We start from the raw sequence: 6,917 nt of genomic DNA, 5'->3' as shown, positions 1-6,917 counted from the left end.
CCCCCGTATTTATGTGTTTACTCGTTGCTGTAAGAAGGGAGGAGCGCCCGGCCCCGCCGGCCCTGCCATCCTTTGACCCCCAGCGCGTTTCCAAGGACATTTGCGCCAAGCGGGCAAAGCCAGGATATGGTTGATAATAAAAAGTTACTCGCCCCAGGCCCTTGTCACAGCCTGTCTGGGATTATTCCCTACCAGCCAAGGGAGAGCCTAGTTCATTTGTGCTTGTATTTGATTGTGTGTGTGTGTGTGTGTGTGTGCACACGTGTGCACGTACTCACAGGGAATGAGACGTAAACTCACGGCCTTGGTTTTTCCATTCCAGGATTGATTGATTTATAATGGTTTATTGGAGATCAGAGTCTCACAGACTTTCCTGCCCGGGCTGGCCTTGAACCGCGATCCTCAGATCTCAGCCTCCTGAGCAGCTCGGATGACTAAGCGTGAGCCACCAGCGCCCGGTGAGAAAACCTATTTGAAGGTGTATTTCTGACACCGCTGTGAGCGGTGGCTATTTTCAGGCCACACTGGTCGAATGTTATTAGATTTCTCTCGCTTCAGACAAGCAGCGAGCATGCCCAGAGCTGCCAACCCTGCGACTTTGAATTCTAACATCATCTTAGAGCTGCCGAACGGCCCATAAGCCATCTAATGCCAGCCGGGCACGGTGGCTCACGCCTGTCACCCTAGCTACTCAGGAGGCTGAGATCTGAGGATCATGGTTCAAAGCCAGCCTGGGCAGGAAAGTCTGTGAGACTCTGATCTCCAGTAAACCACCAAAAAAAAAAGCTGGAAGTGGCGCTGGGGCTCAAGCGGTCGAGCGCTCGCTTTGAGCAAAAAACAAGTTCAGAGACAGCATCTAGGTCTTGAGTTCAAGCCCCAGAACTGGCAATAACAACAACAACAATAATAGTAATAATATTAAACCATGCTAGCCATCGGGGCGCGAGTCATGGTGGGCTGTCTCGTTTTTTGTGTGTAAAATGGTGAACAAAAAAATCACCTCCTTTGGAGCCCAGAGTTTGTCCCTGGATGCGGGGGTTTGCCTGCTGCACCCCGGGAGACCGGAGGGGACCCCGGCTAAGACTCCCTAGGGCAGCGAAGATACTGGTGGTTCGAGTCCGGGAAGCAACAGCAGCCGCTTCGTTCGCCCCGTGGGCCTGCGTGGTTTGCTTTTGATTTTTTTTATTCCCCGTGGCACTGTCTCCCTACCTTTTTCCACTCAAGGCTTGAGTGATTTACCCCAGCTGGCTTCCAACCAAACCGAGAGCCTCAGCTCTCAGCCTCCCCGAGTGGCTAGGATTACAGGCGTGCGCGACTACCCGCGTCCTTCTTCTCTTCTGGTGAGTGAGTGCGTCCCCAGCCCGCCTTGGCTGGTGTTTTGCTGGGTCGCAGGGAGGTTAGTTAGTACCAGACGCTGGATTTTAGGGGCCCCAAGGTGCTGGGTAAAAGATGCACATGGGGGGGTCTCCCACCCCCAGGTCAGGGCTCAACGGTGCAAGGTTTGCAAACCGCATTAGAGAACCGGCCGGGTCCCCGCTGGGGGGTTGTTCAACTCAGCAGGAGCTTTTCCTATGCTAAGCTCAGCTCCTGCTGAGCCTACAGCCAGCCTCCGACAGCACTCTCCGAGACTAAGGTAGTGCCCACCGCAGCCCCACCATCCCCGGGAGTGCGCGCTGAGGGGCTCCGGCCGCCCTCTTAAGGGCCTCCGTGGTGGAGGAACCCACCAAGGACTCACCTGACCCCGGCGCGCTTCCCGTGGTTCACGTGGATCACCGTAGCTGCTCAGGTGGCTGAGGTCTGAGGATCGGGGTTCAAAGCCAGCCTGCGCAGAGCAATCAGAGGGATTCTTATTTCCCACGAACGAGGAGTGGAGGCGTGGCTCAAGTGGTAGAGCATCTGGCCTTGAGGGAAAAAGTCAAGCGAGAGAGTAGAAGGCCAGGAGTTTGAGTCCCAGTACCAGGAAGGAAAGGGAGGGAGGAAGGGAAAGAAAGAAAGAAAGAAAAAGAAAGGAAGAAAGAAAGAAAGGAAGGGAAAGAGGAAGAGAGAAAAAAGGAAGAGAGAAAGAAGAAGGAAGGAAGGAGAGAGAGGAAAGGAAAAGAGGAGAGGAAGAAAAGGAAAAAAGAAATCAGTATTTTGTTCAAGACCCTTCCTGCACACTTTGCCCTCCCCTCTCCTCCCCTTCCCTCCCCTCTTCTTCCCTTCCCTCCCTTCCTTTCTCCCCTTTCCTCTTCTCCTTCCTTCCTTCCTCTGATCGATCCTTTCTTTCTTTCTTTTTCTTTCCTTCCTTCTTCCTTCCTTCCTTTCTTCCCTTTCTTCCTTCCTTCCTTCCTTCCTTTCTCTTTTTCTTTCTTTCTTTCTTTCTTTCTTTCTTTCTTTCTTTCTTTCTTTCTTTCTTTCTTTCTTTCTTTCTTTCTTTCTTGTTGCTCCTGGGGATTGAACTCAGGGCCTGCGTGCTGTCCTTTCGTTTTATTCTTTCCAGAACAATCAATGCTCTACCATTTGAGCCACAGCTTCCCTTCCCGCTCTTGCGGGGGACTTTTCCTGCCCAAGCTGGCTTCACCCCGGCCCCCCGTGTTGCTCACGCCTTCTGGGTCGCTGGGATTACAGGCATGAGCCGCCAGCGCTGCCTTTCCATTTGCCTGCAGGGACATTACAAGCAAGATCTCTATATGTTATTTCTCCTGTGTATCTTTTTGTGCACGCGCGTGTGCGTGCAACTTTGTGCCAGTCCTGGGGCTTGAAGTGAGGGCCTGGAGATTTTTCACTCAAGGCTGGTGCTCTACCCCTTGAGCCACACCTCCCCTTCTGACTTTTCGTTGGAGATAAGTGTCTCAAGGACATTCCTGCCCGGGCTGGCTTTGAACCTTGATCCTCAGATCTCAGCCTCCTGAGTAGCTAGGGTGACAGGCGGGAGCCACCAGCACCTGGCTTTGTGGATGTTTTATCCTGGGGGGGTCAAACCCAGAGCCTGCCTTCAGCGAGCGCTGGGTCTCTGAGCTGGGTCTTTCTGTTCCTGGTTAGTCTCTCTGTTAGTGACCCCGTGCGTCTCTTTGTGAGTGGCCGGCTGGTGTCCACAGGGAGGTGGCTTAAAGCCCTCGACCTCTGACCAAAAGTAAAATCCCATAATCTAACAGCTCTTCACCCCCAAACTGCAAAAATACCCCCCCAACCACGGGCCCACAGTGGAGCACAAACAGGGTCCTGTTCAGCCCCTTGAGATAGACTCTCTAGCAAAATGGTAGCGTGGAGGGTGGGCAGGTACAGTAGCTCCTGCCTGTAATCCCAGCTATGGGAGAGACTGCGATCTGAGGATCGCAGGAAAGACCAGGAGACTCTTATTTCCAACCAACCAATTAACCCGGGTTTGCAAAGCGTTTGTTTCCCCGATAGACTAAATGGGTCGTGTTTTTGTTTTTATCTTTGTTATACAAAAGAGTGGTCTTTTAACAAAGCAGTTTATGAATACAGCGTGTCTTGAGCAATCTCTACCCCCCCATGGCTCCCATCCATTTCCCCCCTTTCTTTGTTATTGTGTGTGTGTGTGTGTGTGTGTGTGTGTGTGTGTAATCAGTATTATAGCCTATAGCCAGGCGCCGGTGGCTCACGCCTGTCATCCTAGCTACTCAGGAGGCTGAGATCTGAGGATCACGGTTCAAAGCCAGCCTGGGCAGGAAAGTCCCTGAGACTTTTATCTCCAATGAGCCACCAAAAAGCTGACGTGGAGGTGTGACTCAAGTGGTAGAGCACCAGCCCTGAGTGAAAAAGCTCAGGGACAGCGCCCCGGGCCCGAGTTCAGGCCCCAGGACTGGCAGAAACAGAACAAAACGAAATACAAAAACCTCTGGGCACACAAGCCCAATCTTCTTTGGCACAGATTTTGCTAAATCAGAATGATTCCCCTTCCCCTTCCCTCCCCTCCCCTCTCAGTCCTGGGTCTTGAACTCGGGGCCTGGGCGCTGTCCCTCAGCTCTTCAGCTCAAGGCGAGCGCTCTACCACTTGAGCCACAGCGCCACTTCCGGTTTTCTTGGAGACCAGAGTCTCCATGGACTTTTGTTCCCAGGCTGGCTTTGAACCACGATCCTCCCGATCTCAGCCTCCTGAGTAGCTAGGGTGGCCGGAGTGAGCCACCAGCCCAGTCTGTCCTTTCTGTCCTGGTCTCTTGGCCCGTGGCAAGCAGTGGGGAATCCTGACAGGCCTGTGGCCCAGGGCCATGTTGGCCCATCCCCCGCCCTGCCCCAGCCCACAGCTGCTGAGACAGCTGTGCGGGTTTACCTCATCCCCTCACCCCCGGCCCAGAGCTAATGGCTGACCCTTCAAAGCCGCTGTTTGTCAAGGAGGAAACTGTCAAGTCCCATTCAAACCAGGTGCTGTGGCTCACGCCTGTCATCCTAGCTACTCAGGAGGCTGAGATCGGGAGGATCGTGGTTCAAAGCCAGCCCCGGGGAAGAAAGTCCAGGAGACTCATCTCCAAGAAACGACTCAGAAAAAGCCCGAGGTGGAGCTGTGGCTCAAGTGGTTAGAGCACTAGCCTTGAAAAACAAAAAAAAAAACAAAACTCAGGGACAGCGCCCAGGCCCTGAGTTCAAATCCCAGGACTGGTTAATAAAAAAAAAACTAAAGCAAAGCTAAAAGTAAATAAATATTAAGGATGGGGGCTGGGAAAGTGGCTCAGCCTAGCATGTATCAGACCCTGGGTTCGATTCCTCAGCCCTTTTGTTTGTTTGTTTTTATGGCAGTCCTGGTGCTTGAGCTCAGGGCCTGGACGCTGCCCTTTAGCTTTCTTTGCTCAAGGTGGGCGCTCTACTACTTGAGCCACAGCGCTACTTCCAACTTTGTTGGTTCACCGGAGAGAAGTCCTATAGACTTTCCTGCCTGGGCGGGCCTCGAACCGCGATCCTCAGATCTCAGCCTCCGGAGTAGCTGGGATGATGGGAGCGACCCCCCCCCAGCTCTGTCGGCGGGGGCCCTGTTGTGGTATTCCTGACTCGTTGGCCACGTGTCACCCTGAATTCACAAAGGAACGTGAGACCCTCAGGGTGCCCCATCAGACGAGCAATGACATTGGTTTGGCCCTGTGACCCCCCTCATCGGAGCCCCTGCGGTGGACTCTCTGTTTCCTGAACTGTCATCTAATAAAAACCTGTGTTGACAAGCGCTCCGGCCTGGGGGGGTTTTGTTACCGTCTTGGGAAATGGGCTAAGTGGGGGGGGGATGGAGCAGCCACAGGGAGTCTAGAAAGAGAGAAAAATGAAAAATCCAAAGACCCCCCCCAACATCAAAATAATTGGGGCCCCAACCGCTCACGTCTGTTTCCCATGATTGAGTCCCTGACCAGCTCCTGGGGTCTGCGGCTCAGTCAAGTGCAGGGGGACCCTCAGGCTGCTGCAAGGGGGGGGTGGAGGGGGGTGCATGCGGGCACACGCTGGCCATGGGACTTGCACTCAGCCTGAGCGCTGATCCTGAGCTCTTCACTCAAGGCTGGTGCTCTACCACTTGAGCCACGGCTCCCCTTCCGGCTTTTTGCCGAGTCCTTGGGAGATCAGAGTCTCGTGGACTTTTCCTGTCTAGTCTCACTTGGAACCGGGATCCTTCTAGCTCAGACTTCGGAGGAGTAGCGCGGATTACAAGTGTGAAGCCACCAGCATCTGGTCCCCCCCTCCCTAATACCCCCCCCCGGCCCCCAATACACACTTAAAAAAAAATCAAGAACATTGCTGAGATGGTTTTGAGCTGTGTTAGCTGGAAGCTCTGGCCTGGCAGAGGGCAGAGGTGGCAGCTTCTCTTAGAGAATGATCTAGAAACACTACCAAGCTACTCGAGAAACTGACCTGATTAACAGGGCAGGCACACAGCACAAAAAGAACACAGGACAATAAAAGAAGAAATCAATGTGCTTCATCAGAATTTAGAACTTGGGACTGGGAAGGTGGCTCAGTGGTAAAGTGCTTACCTAGCATGCATGAAGCCCTGGGTTCGATTCCTCAGCACCACACACAGAAAAAGCTGGAGGTGGCGCTGTGGCTCAAGTGGTAGAGCGCTAACCTTGAGCTGAAGAGCTGAGGGACAGCGCCCAGGCCCTGAGTTCAGGCCCCACGACTGGACCCCCCAAAAAACGTTTAAAAGAAGCTCAGGAACAGCGCCCAGGCCCTGAGTTCAAGCCCCAGGACTGGCAAAATAAAATTAAAAAAAAAAAAACTCAGCCAGGTGCCCTTGGCTCATACTTGTCAGCTACTCAAGAGGCTGAGATCTGAGAATCATGGTGGTTCAAACCCAGCCTGGACAGAAAAGTTCCCGTGAGACTCTTATCTCCAACAAACCACCAGAAAACCAGATGTGGAGCTGTGGCTCAAGTGGTAGAGCACCCAGCTTTGGGTGAAAAAGCTAAGGGCAATCACCCAGGCCCTGAGTTCAAGCCCCAGTACAGACAGACACACACACACACACACACACAATCAGGTGTGTTTCTCGCCAGCCTGGTAAGATGATCTTACAGGCTGATCTTGTAAGAGCCCCGCTCTGTCCCCTCCCCTGGGCACGTGGGCCCCCTTTGGAGCAGCCGAAGGGGTAGGTGGAATGTCCTGGTATTCCAGGGGTGGGGGGGCCTGGCCTGTCACCCCAGCCATCGGCCACGGTTCTATATTTACCCCGCTGGCCCAGCGCCGGCCCGGCTCCCAGGGCGCCATTATCAATGCCACACAGCCCAGCCCAGCCCGGCCCGCCTTATCTAGCAGCCCCGCAGCTCAGACCTCCACAAGGGACATGCGGATGCTGGCGACGTGCCGTGCATGCCCCCTCCCGCCAGCTGGAGGGGGGGGGGGTCCTGCTGCTCCTCCACAGGGCTCCAAGAAACTTCCAGAAAACATTTTCTCCTACCTGGAAATCAGCATTCAATGATCCCATCTGGATCTCTTGAGAC

Source organism: Dipodomys ordii, unplaced genomic scaffold, assembly GCF_000151885.1.
Source record: "Dipodomys ordii isolate 6190 unplaced genomic scaffold, Dord_2.0 Scaffold29, whole genome shotgun sequence".
In the NCBI taxonomy this organism is placed as follows: domain Eukaryota; kingdom Metazoa; phylum Chordata; class Mammalia; order Rodentia; family Heteromyidae; genus Dipodomys; species Dipodomys ordii.
The sequence above is the reverse complement of the archived record's forward strand: the minus strand, read 5'-3'. Positions refer to the sequence as shown.